Here is a 16287-nt window from a genome sequence, read left to right as displayed (position 1 = left end):
GAACATATGAAATAGAGTTATAGCAATTTTTAAATGTCTTTGTCTGCTGATTCTAACATCTGCATCAGTTTGGGCCTGGTTTGATTGGTTTTTTCTTCCTCATTGGAGATCTATTTTATTGGTTCTTTGCATGCCTAGTAATTTTTTTTTTTTAAGAGTTTGTTTAAATTTTTTAAAAAGACTTTTATTTATTAATTTGAGAGAGACAGAAGGAGAGAGAGAGGGAGAGCATGAGATGGGGGAGTGGCAGGCAGAGGGAGAAGTAGGCTCCCTGCTGAGCAGGGAGCCCAATGTGGGACTTGATACTGGGACACCAGGATCATGACCTGAGCTGAAGGCAGTCACCCAACCAACTGAGCCACCTAGGTGCCCTGAGTTTTTTTATTTTTTTAAGGAACTAATAGACTGGCTTCCAAAGTAGCTGTACCATTTGCAATGAGTGAGAATTTCTGTGGTGCCATATCCTTGTCAGTACTGGAGGTTGTCAGTATTCTGGATTTTAGCCAGTTTAATAGTTGTGCAATTATATCTTGTTGTTGTTTTACCTTAGAATTCCCCCCAAGACATGTGATGTTGGGCGTATTTTCATACACTTATTCGCCATTTTTATATCTTCTTTGGTGAGGTGCCTGTTCACATTTTTTCCTTCTTCTGAATTGAATTGTTTTCTTATTATTGAGCATTAAGTGTTCTTTCTTTGTTCTGGAAGCAAGTCTTTACCAGATTAGTGTTTTGCAAAGATTTTCTCCCAGTTTGTGGCTCCTCCTGCATTTTCTTTACAGTGCTTTTTTTTTTTTTTTTTTTTTTTTAAATTTTTTATTTTTTATAAACATATATTTTTATCCCCAGGGGTACAGGTCTGTGAATCACCAGGTTTACACACTTCACAGCACTCACCAAATCACATACCCTCCCCAATGTCCATAATCCCACCCCCTTCTCCCAAACCCCCTCCCCCCAGCAACCCTCAGTTTGTTTTGTGAGATTAAGAGTCACTTATGGTTTGTCTCCCTCCCAATCCCATCTTGTTTCATTTATTCTTCTCCTACCCACTTAAGCCTCCATGTTGCATCACCACTTCCTCATATCAGGGAGATCATATGATAGTTGTCTTTCTCTGCTTGACTTATTTCGCTAAGCATGATACGCTCTAGTTCCATCCATGTTGTCGCAAATGGCAAGATTTCATTTCTTTTGATGGCTGCATAGTATTCCATTGTGTATATATACCACATCTTCTTGATCCATTCATCTGTTGATGGACATCTAGGTTCTTTCCATAGTTTGGCTATTGTGGACATTGCTGCTATAAACATTCGGGTGCATGTGTCCCTTTGGATCACTACATTTGTATCTTTAGGGTAAATACCCAATAGTGCAATTGCTGGGTCATAGGGCAGTTCTATTTTCAACATTTTGAGGAACCTCCATGCTGTTTTCCAGAGTGGCTGCACCAGCTTGCATTTCCACCAACAGTGTAGGAGGGTTCCCCTTTCTCCGCATCCTCGCCAGCATCTGTCATTTCCTGACTTGTTGATTTTAGCCATTCTGACTGGTGTGAGGTGATATCTCATTGTGGTTTTGATTTGTATTTCCCTGATGCCGAGTGATATGGAGCACTTTTTCATGTGTCTGTTGGCCATCTGGATGTCTTCTTTGCAGAAATGTCTGTTCATGTCCTCTGCCCATTTCTTGATTGGATTATTTGTTCTTTGGGTGTTGAGTTTGCTAAGTTCTTTATAGATTCTGGACACTAGTCCTTTATCTGATATGTCGTTTGCAAATATCTTCTCCCATTCTGTCAGTTGTCTTTTGATTTTGTTAACTGTTTCCTTTGCTGTGCAAAGGCTTTTGATCTTGATGAAATCCCAGTAGTTCATTTTTTCCCTTGCTTCCCTTGCCTTTTGCGTTGTTCCTAGGAAGATGTTGCTGCGGCAGAGGTCGAAGAGGTTGCTGCCCGTGTTCTCCTCAAGGATTTTGATGGATTCCTTTCGTACATTGAGGTCCTTCATCCATTTTGAGTCTATTTTTGTGTGTGGTGTAAGGAAATGGTCCAATTTCATTTTTCTGCATGTGGCTGTCCAATTTTCCCAGCACCATTTATTGAAAAGGCTGTCTTTTTTCCATTGGACATTCTTTCCTGCTTTGTCGAAGATTAGTTGACCATAGATTTGAGGGTCTATTTCTGGGCTCTCTATTCTGTTCCATTGATCTATGTGTCTGTTTTTGTGCCAGTACCATGCTGTCTTGATGATGACAGCTTTGTAATAGAGCTTGAAGTCCGGAATTGTGATGCCACCAACGTTGGCTTTCTTTTTCAATATCCCTTTGGCTATTCGAGGTCTTTTCTGGTTCCATATAAATTTTAGCATTATTTGTTCCATTTCTTTGAAAAAGATGGATGGTACTTTGATAGGAATTGCATTAAATGTGTAGATTGCTTTAGGTAGCATAGACATTTTCACAATATTTATTCTTCCAATCCAGGAGCATGGAACATTTTTCCATTTCTTTGTGTCTTCCTCAATTTCTTTCATGAGTACTTTATAGTTTTCTGAGTATAGATTCTGTGTCTCTTTGGTTAGGTTTATTCCTAGGTATCTTATAGTTTTGGATGCAATTGTAAATGGGATTGACTCCTTAATATCTCTTTCTTCTGTCTTGCTGTTGGTGTAGAGAAATGCAACTGATTTCTGTGCATTGATTTTATATCCTGACACTTTACTGAATTCCTGTATAAGTTCTAGCAGTTTTGGAGTGGAGTCTTTTGGGTTTTCCACATATAGTATCATATCATCTGCGAAGAGTGATAATTTGACTTCTTCTTTGCCGATTTGGATGCCTTTAATTTCCTTTTGTTGTCTGATTGCTGAGGCTAGGACCTCTAGTACGATGTTGAATAGCAGTGGTGATAATGGACATCCCTGCCGTGTTCCTGACCTTAGCGGAAAAGCTTTCAGTTTTTCTCCATTGAGAATGATATTTGCGGTGGGTTTTTCATAGATGGCTTTGATGATATTGAGGTATGTGCCCTCTATCCCTACACTTTGAAGAGTTTTGATCAGGAAGGGATGTTGTACTTTGTCAAATGCTTTTTCAGCATCTATTGAGAGTATCATATGGTTCTTGTTCTTTCTTTTATTGATGTGTTGTATCACATTGACTGATTTGCGGATGTTGAACCAACCTTGCAGCCCTGGAATAAATCCCACTTGGTCGTAGTGAATAATCTTTTTAATGTACTGTTGAATCCTATTGGCTAGTATTTTGTTGAGTATTTTCGCATCTGTGTTCATCAAGGATATCGGTCTATAGCTCTCTTTTTTGGTGGGATCCTTGTCTGGTTTTGGGATCAAGGTGATGCTGGCCTCATAAAATGAGTTTGGAAGTTTTCCTTCCATTTCTATTTTTTGGAACAGTTTCAGGAGAATAGGAATTAGTTCTTCTTTAAATGTTTGGTAGAATTCCCCCGGGAAGCCGTCTGGCCCTGGGCTTTTGTTTGTTTGGAGATTTTTAATGACTGTTTCAATCTCCTTACTGGTTATGGGTCTGTTCAGGCTTTCTATTTCTTCCTGGTTCAGTTGTGGTAGTTTATATGTTTCTAGGAATGCATCCATTTCTTCCAGATTGTCAAATTTATTGCCGTAGAGTTGCTCATAGTATGTTCTTATAATAGTTTGTATTTCTTTGGTGTTAGTTGTGATCTCTCCTCTTTCATTCATGATTTTATTTATTTGGGTCCTTTCTCTTTTCTTTTTGATAAGTCGGGCCAGGGGTTTATCAATTTTATTAATTCTTTCAAAGAACCAGCTCCTAGTTTCGTTGATTTGTTCTATTGTTTTTTTGGTTTCTATTTCATTGATTTCTGCTCTGATCTTTATGATTTCTCTTCTCCTGCTGGGCTTAGGGTTTCTTTCTTGTTCTTTCTCCAGCTCCTTTAGGTGTAGGGTTAGGTTGTGTACCTGAGACCTTTCTTGTTTCTTGAGAAAGGCTTGTACCGCTATATATTTTCCTCTCAGGACTGCCTTTGTTGTGTCCCACAGATTTTGAACCGTTGTATTTTCATTATCATTTGTTTCCATGATTTTTTTCAATTCTTCTTTAATTTCCCGGTTGACCCATTCATTCTTTAGAAGGATACTGTTTAGTCTCCATGTATTTGGGTTCTTTCCAAACTTCCTTTTGTGCTTGAGTTCTAGCTTTAGAGCATTGTGGTCTGAAAATATGCAGGGAATGATCCCAATCTTTTGATACCGGTTGAGTCCTGATTTAGGACCAAGGATGTGATCTATTCTGGAGAATGTTCCATGTGCACTAGAGAAGAATGTGTATTCTGTTGCTTTGGGATGAAATATTCTGAATATATCTGTGATGTCCATCTGGTCCAGTGTGTCATTTAAGGCCTTTATTTCCTTGCTGATCTTTTGCTTGGATGACCTGTCCATTTCAGTGAGGGGAGTGTTAAAGTCCCCTACTATTATTGTATTATTGTTGATGTGTTTCTTTGATTTTGTTATTAATTGGTTTATATAGTTGGCTGCTCCCACATTGGGGGCATAGATATTTAAAATTGTTAAATCTTCTTGTTGGACAGACCCTTTGAGTATGATATAGTGTCCTTCCTCATCTCTTATTATAGTCTTTGGCTTAAAATCTAATTGATCTGATATAAGGATTGCCACTCCTGCTTTCTTCTGATGTCCATTAGCATGGTAAATTCTTTTCCACCCCCTCACTTTAAATCTGGAGGTGTCTTCGGGCTTAAAATGTGTTTCAGGAGGCAACATATAGATGGGTTTTGTTTTTTTATCCATTCTGATACCCTGTGTCTTTTGACAGGGGCATTTAGCCCATTCACATTTAGGGTAACTATTGAGAGATATGAATTTAGTGCCATTGTATTGCCTGTAAGGTGACTGTTACTGTATATGGTCTCTGTTCCTTTCTGATCTACCACTTGTAGGCTCTCTCTTTGCTTAGAGGACCCCTTTCAATATTTCCTGTAGAGCTGGTTTGGTATTTGCAAATTCTTTCAGTTGTTGTTTGTCCTGGAAGCTTTTAATCTCTCCTTCTATTTTCAATGATAGCCTAGCTGGATATAGTATTCTTGGCTGCATGTTTTTCTCGTTTAGTGCTCTGAAAATATCATGCCAGCTCTTTCTGGCCTGCCAGGTCTCTGTGGATAAGTCAGCTGCCAATCTAATATTTTTACCATTGTATGTTACAGACTTCTTTTCCCGGGCTGCTTTCAGGATTTTCTCTTTGTCATTGAGACTTGTAAATTTTACTATTAGGTGACGGGGTGTGGGCCTATTCTTATTGATTTTGAGGGGCATTCTCTGAACCTCCTGAATTTTGATGCTCGTTCCCTTTGCCATATTGGGGAAATTCTCCCCAATAATTCTCTCCAGTATACCTTCTGCTCCCCTCTCACTTTCTTCTTCTTCTGGAATCCCAATTATTCTAATGTTGTTTCGTCTTATGGTGTCACTTATCTCTCGAATTCTCCCCTCGTGGTCCAGTAGCTGTTTGTCCCTCTTTTGCTCAGCTTCTTTATTCTCTGTCATTTGGTCTTCTATATCACTAATTCTTTCTTCTGCCTCATTTATCCTAGCAGTGAGAGCCTCCATTTTTGATTGCACCTCATTAATAGCTTTTTTGATTTCACCTTGGTTAGATTTTAGTTCTTTTATTTCTCCAGAAAGGGCTTTTATATCTCTCGAGAGGGTTTCTCTAATATCTTCCATGCCTTTTTCGAGCCCGGCTAGAACCTTGAGAATTGTCATTCTGAACTCTAGATCTGACATATTACCGATGTCTGTATTGATTAGGTCCCTAGCCTTCGGTACTGCCTCTTGTTCTTTTTTTTGTGTTGAATTTTTACGTCTTGTCATTTTGTCCAGATAAGAGTAAATGAAGGGGCAAGTAAAATACTAAAAGGGTGGCAACAACCCCAGGAAAATATGCTTTAACCAAATTAGAAGAGATCCAAAATCGTGAGTGGGGAGAAAGGGGATTAAAAAGAGGTTCAAAAAGGAAGAAAGAAAAAAGAAAAAAAGAAAAAAAAAAAAGAAAAGAATATTTTTAAAAAAAGAAAACACCTAAGAAAAATGTAAAAAAAAATATATATATATATTAGATAAACTAGTAAAAAATCGTTAAAAAAGAAAAAGGTAACAGTTAAAAAAAAAATTTTACCCGAAGGCGAGAAAAAAAAAAAAATGAAAAAGAAAAAATTAAATTAACTGCAAGACTAAAAAAAATCACAGGGCAAAAGCCATGAGTTCCGTGCTTTGCTTTCTCCTCCTCTAGAATTCTGCTGCTCTCCTTGGTATTGAAACCGCACTCTTTGGTAGGTGAACTTGGTCTCGGCTGGATTTCTTGTTGATCTTCTGGGGGAGGGGCCTGTTGTAGTGATTCTCAAGTGTCTTTGCCCCAGGCGGAATTGCACCGCCCTTACCCGGGGCCGGAGTGAGTAATCCGCTTGGGTTTGCTTTCAGGAGCTTTTGTTCCCTGAGCGCTTTCCGTAGAGTTCCAGAGGACGGGAATACAAATGGCGGCCTCCTGGTCTCCGGCCCAGAGGAGCCGAGAGCCCAGGGCCCCACTCCTCAGTGCGCGCTCAGAGAACCGCGCCCAGTTACTACCGTCTGCCTGACCTCCGGCTGCGCTCCGAGCTCACCGAGCCTGCGACCGGTTCAAGGTAACACGGAGCTGCGAGCTTACTGTCGGCTCTGTCTCTGTAGCCGGCTTTCCCGTTCCAATACCCGCAAGCTCTGCGACACTCAGACACTCCCGATCCTTCTGTGACCCTGCGGGACCTGAGGCCACGCTGACCCCGCGTGGGCTTCGCCCCGGTTTAGCCTCTGGAGCGATGTCCCTCAGCGGAACAGACTTTTAAAAGTCCTGATTTTGTGCGCGGCCGCCGCTTGCCGGGAGCCGGCCCCTCCCCCCGGGGTCTATCTTCCCGTCGCTTTGGATTCACTTCTCCGCCGGTCCTACCTTTCAGAAAGTGGTTGTTTTTCTGTTTCCAGAATTGCTGTTCTTCTTCTCTTCGATCTGCCGATGGATTTTCAGGTGTTTGCAATCTTTAGATAAGCTATCTAGCTGATCTCCAGCTAGCTGAAGCAGTCTCAGCTTGCTACTTCTCCGCCATCTTGACTCCTCCCCCGCATGCCTAGTAATTTTTAATTAGGTTTCAGATATTGTGAGTTTTGCCCTGGTGTGTATTGGATAGTTTTTGTATTCCTATAAATATTCTTAAGATTTATTAGCTGGGACTAGAGGGGTGATCACCAGAGTGGGGCTAATTATTGCCTACTTCTGAGGCATAGCCCAGTGTCCTGTAAATGATGAGGCTTTGCACTCTAGCTGGTAGAAACAGGTACTACCCCCAGGCCTGCATGGATGCCAGGCAATTTCCTTTAATTCATTTGAGTGGTTCTTTCCCCAGCCTTGAGTGGTTTCCTTATATGCATTTGCTGATCCATCCTTAGCTGAAGACTGAGGATGGCCTGGAATTCTCTTTCTCTCTATGCATCTCCCTTCTCTCCAGCACTCTGTCCTATGAACTCTAGCTGCCTTGTTTTCTCTGGACTTCTGAGCATGATCTCCTCAACTCAAGGAGTCCACCTGGCTCCATCCTTCCTGTGCCATGGCCTGAAATGTCCTCAGAACAACAATTTGAGGGCAGTTGTGGGGCTCATGTCATTTGTTCTGTGTTTTTCAGGTTTTACTATTCTTCATTGCAGGGTCTTGGAAATCATTGTTTCATATATATTGTCTGTTTTCTTATTGTTTCAAGTGAGATGATAAATCTGGTCCCTTTTATTCCATCTTGACCACAAGCCAAAGTCCTGGGCCTTTGGTTTTCATTTAACCATTTACTCATAGGAAACACTGGTTTGGACTCATGACTGTGAACAGTGATTTGGGCAGGTGGTGTCGTTGGGGCTGGTAGCACCCTTGCTTTTCATCAGTGATGTTCATCCTGTTGATTATATTAGCATGTAATTCAATGGGCCACATGATTTCTGCCCTTCAGACTCTTTTCAATAACTTTCTGTTGTCCAGCTTGTATAAAAAGCTTAGTATTAACAACTAGTTTGGTTAATCTTATGAATATCATGAATGTTACCATTGGTCATGATTTTTGTTTGTTTTTATTTTTTTGGTTTTTGAGATTTTCTTTCTTTCCTCCCTCCCACTCCTTCCCTCCCTCCTTCTTCTTTCTTTCTTTGTTTGTTTCTTTCTTTCCTTTGCCTGCCAGGGAGCTCAGATAATTTCTTAGTCTGACTTCTGGAGCTGTTAAGATGTTATAATATGTACTTTTGTAAACAAACTCTTTGCTCTAGCCTTCTCTTTTTAGCTTACTTGTCTTTTGCCTTATATCCCTCTCAGAATTCTCAGTTGCAAGCAAGAGACATCTGCTTTTACTATCCAGCTGATTTGAGCAGAGCAGACAATGAATGTGAGCAGTGATTGGGAAGTTCAGAGTCACTGGGAGGGTCAAAGGACCAGGCCTAGAGCAGCAGCCTGAGTCACACCAGGACTGATCCAGGAGGAGGCACTGTTCCTGTGCTGGGTACTGGTATAAGCTGATGCTAAAACTCACATCAGGGCTGCCTCTATATGCAGAACCAGGAGGGAGTCTCCCCCACTCCCAGAGATTTATGTTGGCCATTTCTAGGGGAGTCTCATGTGAGGGTCCCATAGGAGAGCCAAGTCAGGTGCCTATAATACAGCTCCAAGAAAGGCCCTTTACTGGGGAGGATGGTTTCGGACCTTCTTAGATGTAAGAGGGGTATTCAAAAAGATTGGGAGGCTATTCAGTATTGTTACTGATAGGTAACTACTATATCCTGATACTATTTTAAGCAGATATATTTTCAAAAATAACCAACACTTTTGGAGGAAAAAAGCCAGGCTATCCAATAAGCATAGGCACTTCTCACACGCAGCAGTCACATGCAGATAGCACAGCCTCTCCCTTTGTGCCAGTGCCCCCTCCCTGGATCCAGTGCCCCAGCCCTCTCTCCAGACAAGACAGCCAGAGAACAGCCCCTTTTTGGGCTTTCAGGGCTCAGGGCAATTGGGGCGGCAGTGGGGATGGGATGAAATGTTTGAAGGTTGGCAAAAACCAAGGTCAGAGAGACTCTGGCCTAATAGGAGAGGAGCTCATGTTGGTGCTTTCATTAGGCTGTATTTCAGGCTTGGTAAGCATTTGTCACCAGCCCCAGAGCAGAAGCAGACCTGTAAGACCATCTAGCCCAACCTCCCTGGAATAATGACCTCTTAGCCTAGTGAATGGCAGAGCTGAGATGTATGTTGATAGGGGGCCAAGGGAGGGGATGGCACCCCATGCCCCTGATGCAGAGTAGGCTCTCCTAGGATCCCTGCGCTTGCACATGGGAGACAGGGATGGATGGAGGACACTGGGAAAGAGAGAGGGGCAGGAACAAGTCATGTTCCCAACTGGAAGAGGAGAGAAGAACTCAGCCAAGCCAGCCCCAGTCATTGTCCTGCCGACCCCTCCTCCCACTCCTTTCTCCCTCCTCTGTTCTGTCTTCCCTGGGTCCCTCAGTGAGGCCCAGGTGGCTGAGCTTCCTCTGTCAGAGGGAATTAACACACTTAATTAAAGTGTCCAATGAAGAGCTTTGCATATTTTTTAATTACTGTCTGAGTCTTTGGGGGGATGGTTTGAAATGGGATTTTTCACATTTCCTCATTTAGCCTACAGTGAGCCAGCTGGCCCCTTAGGGCTCAGGTAGGAGCCAGCAAAACCCTGGTCTAGAGCTGCCTTTCTGAATGTGGGGTGGCAGGGTGGATATGGCATGGGGAGCCTGGCCCCTAGCCTTCCAGTCTTATCAACCTTGCAGGGAGGTTAGAGTCAACCTTTCTGTTTTGTGAAAACAGCACAAAAGGAAATGAGGGTTAGACAGATGTAGCTTGGCGTCTCACTGGTTCCTCTCATCACTGTAGGACGCAGGCGTTGTGCACCCATGGGCAGGCCAAATGGGGGTACTTTGTGGGCATGGGGGTGCAGGGGAACAATGGAGTCCTCTCTCCAGGCCCCTGCAGAACAGAGATACTGGCCCAGGATGGCCCGGGCTCCTTCCTAGCTGCAGGGCAAGGACTGAGCCCTTCAGCAGACAGGCTGTCCCCAGCACGCATACAGCTTGTGTTCTGGAAACTGAGCTGATGGAATACCTGAGTCACCTGGGTCTAACCTAGGAACGGGTTATTGGCCTCAGCTGTGGGGAAGTAGATTTGCTTTTTCAGTCCCGAGGGCCGCCTTCTGACAGCTACAGACATTCTCTAACCTGGGCCTGGCTGTGGGCCAAGGATGCAGAGACCCTTTCCCTGGCTTGCGGACTGCTCTGCTAAAAACACAGGTATCAAAGAAGTGGGCAGCCTTTCAGGGTGGCCTAGAAATGGCAGGGGGCTCTTCCAGGTCTTTCCTGCCTCCTACTCGGCCTACCTCTGTGGTCTCACAGAATGCCAGGCAGAACCCCACCATCCAGCAGCATCCCATAGCTGATGTGGGTGGTAAATGTGAGTGTGTGGCCTAGGACAGATTATGGGCCAAGCTTCTGGCTCAGTGAAAGGGCTAACCTGTGGGCAGTTCCTGCTCTGCCAGGTCTTGCCAGACCTTCCATGAAGTCTCCAGCTAATTTCTTGTGCTCTCCCTCATGTTCTGCCCCATTTCTGGTCCTCACAGCAATCTCTCCACCACATCCACACCTGCCATGGAGATAACAGGGGTCCTTCATGCAGGGAGACAGTGTTAGAGCAAAAGTCTGGGGGCTCAAGATCCACTCAACTATCAGCCTATGACCGGGGCACAAACCAAGCCCGGGGGCCCTCATTGCTACTGACCCCAAGGTCCTGGGAGGTTTTGGCTTCACATGGTCTCCATGGAGAAGTGTGGGTGACAGCTGTATGAAAAGGATACAGCCTCACATCCCCAGCTCTATCCAGCCCCTCCCCTGAGGACCCTGTTCCACCTGATGCCCTGTCCCCACCAACAAATACCCAGCTCAAATGGCCACCTCTTTCAGGCGATGACTGCAGTTCTCCAACTGAGTGGCCTTGTCTTCTGGTCGGCTCTCATCCATCCCTCCGAAGTTGCTTGGCCCATTAGGAATCTGCACCTGAACAGTTCCCCCACTGGAGCAGGGCACGGGAGAGAGCAGAGGTGTACCTGCTTTCTCGCTGGGAATTCTGTGCCACCCATGGACCTGGCAGAGTAAGCCCCCAGTGTGTGTGTGTGTTGAGTGGGTAGAGAGGCCTCTGCAGCTACTTAGAAGCCACCCAAATGTACGAAGGTCTACTTATCTGGGACCTGCCACTGAGATGGGGACTGGAGCCTATGGGAGGCTGGTGGAGTGAGGTCCAGGTGTATGCTGGTAGCTGATTGTGAAAGGCCAGCATTCAGTCTACATTGCACTGGTGGAATTTCAGGGCATGTGGGACTGAGCTCATCTGGACACGTTTGCAAAACCTCTGGATCCACAGTACACACTCGGGTGAGAAAATAACTATTTTATGATAATGACAATCATGAATAATAAGTTTAGATTCTCAGCTCATGGGACTGAAAAATTATTACTAATCATTTGTTAATGGTTTTCTTTCTGGATTAATGCTGTCATTTGTGCTTTGGCCTGACAATTTAAAAAAAAAAAAAACTTTAATGGGTGACCTGAATCCAGGTGACTTGACTTACTCGGTGTTTGCTCCTCATCCAGTTTACTTAGGCTTAAAGAATGGCTCCATTGTCTGCTGGTCACAAAGCCAGGTGACAGAGAGGTGTCCCAGGCTCTCCTGTGCATCTGACCTGTCACTAGGCCCTGCTGTCCCTAGCTCTGTTCTCCCCAGCGCAGCTGTCTCTGCTTTCACTGAGATCTGCTGTCTTTTGCTGGACTGCTCTTCCCAGTCTGGCCCCGTAAGCCATTCTACCCAAAGTGCTGTTAAGTTTTCTTCCTGAAGCACAGCTCTTTTGCTCTGATTACATAATGCTGTTTTATATAAACACCCCAAAACTTAGTACCATAAGACAATATGGATATTTACTTTACTCAGGAATTTGTATCATTTGGGCAGCTCCTGGCAGGGAAGGTGTGTTTCTGTTTCACTGACCATCAGCTGATGGCTCTGAGGCTGTGGGCTGGTGTCACTGGATGGCTCCCTCACCCACAGATCTGCTGCTGGTGGAGGGCCTCCATTTCTTGCCAGGTGGATGTCTCTGTGTGGTCCTCCCTCAGGTAGGCTGCCTTGGACTTCCTCACAGCATGGTGGCTGTGTTGAAGCTTGGACTTCCTCACAGCATGGTGGCTGTGTTGAAGGGACAGCTTCCAGAGCATGAGAGAGCAGAAGCATTCCAGACAGAGGCTGTGCCACCTTTCCTAAACCAGCCTGGAGAGTCACAGTGCCATTTCTGCCATACTCACAGGCCCACCCAAGTTCACCCCTAGACAGAGTGTCGGTGGCACCTTGTACAAAGAGCATGGGGATGGGGAATATTTGGTGAGCCGTCATGGAAGCTAGGAACGGCAACCCCGGTTCCCACCGCCTCTCTACTTGAGACCTTTCAGAAGCTGCCGCCGCCCTTGGGAGAGAATCCATCCTTTTGGTGTGTTCCCTGCCCTGCGGGTCTTGCCGCTCTCCGTCTTCCCTTCCTTCCTTCCCTCCACAGCTGGGCCGAGATAGATTTTGGTTTAAATCAACCCACTGGCCACAAAGAGCTTCCTTGAACAGTATTTGTCACTTATGCCTCTCCTCACACAGGGTCGGGCTCCATTATCCCTGAGATAAAACTCAGATGTGAAGACCTCACAGTGTGTCCCCCATGGCTCCTAGACACATTTCTGCTCCCCTTGATCTATTGCCTCCCTTGTCACATGAGTTTTGTGTCTCTGCCTCTCTGCCTTGCCTCACACTGTTCTCTCCACCTGGTACACCCATTCTCCCTCACCCTCCTACAGCTTGGCAACTGCCCTGCCTCTACCTTGTGGCCTTCCCGACTGCCCAGCCACCTGGGCCCGTTTTTAGCAATCTCCTGCTTTGCTGCCAGTCAGGACTTTTCATAAACCAGCACAACGTCGTGCTTGGGGTGTGGACGGTGGCAGCAGATCTTGCTCCAGAGCTTACCAGCTCTGTGACCTTGCGGCAGTATCTAACCCACTGGACCATGATCGGGGTTCACTGAGGGAACCTAAGTTAGGCAGCACATTTCTTGTCTGGCACTGAGTAAAAGCCTAGTTAGAGAGTTGGTCTCCTTTGTAAAGACTCCTGGCAAATGCTCAGTAATGAATTTTCTCACCCTCATTTGGTTGAAAGAGGAAAAATGCATCTCCCTGCTTAATCATGTGGGACTAAACTACCAGAAGATACTGCTGAGCCATGAGCAGAGAGAAGAGCTCAGTAACGATATGCCTGGTTATTGAATATAATCCTGCCAGTGGAGCTGAATCTTTGTCCTCAGAATCAGCTCTGCGTTGCTGCAGTGGTGTCTGTGAGCTGCTGTTGGGAGGCATATGGGACAGTGTGACCTTGAGAACAGAGCTGCGAGGGGAGGCCAGCTCCCAGAGGCGGCAGGAGCTGGTTGGAGGCACAATGTGGCTGCCCCTTGCAGGCCTCCCCTGCCTTTGGCGCAGTGGTAGTGCCCAGTCAGGTGATGCTGCGGCTGTCCTGCCACCCTTCACCGGGAGAGTGAGAGAATAGGCTGCTGAGGAGGTGGGTGATGCAAGCTCTCCGTTTGCAGGGTCCCGAAACTTCCACCCAGGGCAGGGGTGGAGGGTCTGAGCCACATTATCCAGGCAGCTGTGGGCAGAGTACAGGTGGTCTGGGGCGAGCTCTGAGGCGGTGAAGAGGGTGAGCTTCTGCTCTGAGAAATGAGGAAGATGGACCTGGAGGAACAGAAGGAAATAATTCCCTTTGGCAACAAATCAGTAATGAACCTGTCATTCAGTCCAGGCCTGAGGCCAAGTGCTGGTTTCCAGGTGTTCAAGCTCACTCACCCTCACATGCTGAGCCCACCTCGTGCCTCTCACTTCCCAGTTTCTGACCTTTCAGATTGGGTCAAGCAAGACCCCAGAGGGGCAAAGCCCCCACCTCTGTCTGGTCCTAGGGAAAAGGAGCCTTGGCTTGGTGGGGCCATTTCCAGAATCCTGTGACATCCATGGTGGTGGTAGCAGTGACCTGGAAAAATCCCGAGACCCAGTGTGACCCCCAAGATGCTGAGGCAGGTCAGGGAGAGGAGCTTGTATCCTGCCCCAGCCTGGCCTCACTCAGCTGGCTTTGGGCAAGTAGTTGTCAACTCATTTCCCCACGTGTGAAAATGAGGTTGATGTGAGCACCTGCTTCGGAGTTGAGGCCTAAACCGTGTTAAGGACTTGGTGTGGGGTTGCTGCAGGCACAGAATTCCTGCAAGCTTCCAGCAGGGAGGGGTCTCTCGTCCTTTGCGCCGTGAGGTAAATCTGTGCCAGATGCATGCCTGGAGCACACTCCAAATACGGGAGGGGCTGCCCGTCATGGTTATCGGGGGAACGCCAGGAAGCTCTGGCAGGACTCCACACCTGAAATTTCCTCCTGCACAACCCCAGGGAACAGCTTATTGTCTCAGGGCATTCTTCTGCCACCTGGCAGTCACCCAGCCAGCCTGTGCTCCCCCACCGCCTGTGGCTGCTGTCTCGAGATGGGTAACTTGGCCTTTGGAGCCCTAGCAGGGATTTCTAAGTTCCCAGCCACGCCATGGAACCTCCCGCTCTTCTAGTGACTTTCTGCCATTGCATGCTCTCCTCCCTCCTGCATGGCTGCCCCAGGGAAAACCCAGCGCAGGAAGAGAGCTGGTGTCATCCTTCCTTCTCCCCGTCCTGCTCCCTGATGCTCACCCCTTTCCCCCGAGATGCGAGATGTGGTGTGTCACCACCTGGGGAAATTACTAGTACGCTCTGCGACCCCTCTCTTCCTGAGGAGGTTGTAACTTTCCACTGTCTCTTAGAAAAGGTGGGTGCTGTGTTCTCTTTGATTTTTGTCTGCCTCTTGCTGGCTCCGGGTTTTACTCTGTGGTCCCCTGAGCCCTCTCCAGCCAGGCCTTTCTGTGCGGGAAACCTCCATTTCTCACCTTCATGTGAAAGGTAAGGGGAAATTTAAAGCAACTAGGAAGCACCTAACCAGATTCATACCTTTCAGGTTCCAAGTTAGATTAGAAGACATCATGGGTCTGTTACTGCTCACGCCAGAGATATTTGGGATAGAAATGTGGCTCTTGTGACGCCAGTTGGGATATGAGCTGGCACTACCAACTAGAGCTGGCCTCAGATCCCCGGTTCAAGGGCATGGCCCTGTGAGACTGCCCCTCGCTCCAGATGCCAGCCACAAGTGGGCTTCCCAAGGACACCACACTGACCAGCTGGCCGCAGAGCCTCCTCAGGTTCCATAATTTATTAGAGCAACTCAGAGAACTCCGGAAAGTGTTCTACTTACGACTATAGTTTGATTATATAAAGGATGCAAATCAGAAACAGCCAAATGAAGAGACGTATGATGGGCAAGGTCAAACCAGTGGCTGTGATAGTGGTTTTTTTTAATCTGATATTCTGGAAATTATCTCAGTACCTCCATTGCCTGCTGCCTCCTTCCTCTTTTAAACATTTCTTATGTGCCCAGCACTCCTCTGTTTTATTTAATTCTTAACACTGCTCTTTGAAGTCTTTGATGTTATTGTACCCACTTTAAAATGAGGAACTGAGGTCCATAGGAGCCATGGCCACTTCAAAATGACACAGCTAAATAGCACCCCAGCTAGGATTTGAATCCAGCTAATCACTTCTGGGTCAAAGATGGGGCCATCTAAATCTGCCCCAGTCTGTCAGACATGCCTTCTGGCTAGAAGACGATGCCTTTCCTTTAGAAATGTTGGCTGTTGGAAGATGGTTGCTTGTCTCTTACATGGTGTAGTACTAAGGCTTCAAAACTGGCAAAGGACCCTTCCCGGAGGAGCCGAGTTGGGTTGCCCTGCTCCATCCAGGCAGTGAGTAGCCCCCCACCAGTCCCAGCCCAAGGACATCCCACCAAAGAATCAGGGAGAGGCAGAATAGAGAACCTTCAGAAGCTGATTTTCTTGCTTTCCCTGCCAGGGTCATCTATCTCTAGCAGCCCAGAGCAGGAGGGGCTCTGAGCCAAGCTCAGCTGGGCTAGTCCCCCCTCCAAGTCTCCCAGGCCCATGGCAGAGACGTGATGGGACAGTGTAGAGAAGTAGTCTGTTGGGTCTGACCCAACAGCTGT

The 16287-nt window shown here is 46.2% G+C and overlaps 1 protein-coding gene across 1 annotated transcript in view; it reads left to right on the top strand.

Annotated features, from left to right (window-relative positions):
- RAB6B (RAB6B, member RAS oncogene family) overlaps positions 1-16287 on the top strand; it is a 64894-nt gene that overhangs the window by 15338 nt on the left and 33269 nt on the right. The window lies entirely within an intron of this gene.

The sequence above is a fragment of the Mustela lutreola genome, chromosome 2 (assembly GCF_030435805.1).
Source record: "Mustela lutreola isolate mMusLut2 chromosome 2, mMusLut2.pri, whole genome shotgun sequence".
NCBI classification, from domain to species: Eukaryota; Metazoa; Chordata; class Mammalia; order Carnivora; family Mustelidae; genus Mustela; species Mustela lutreola.
Note: the sequence above shows the minus strand (reverse complement) of the source record. Positions and strands in the feature narration are given on the sequence as shown.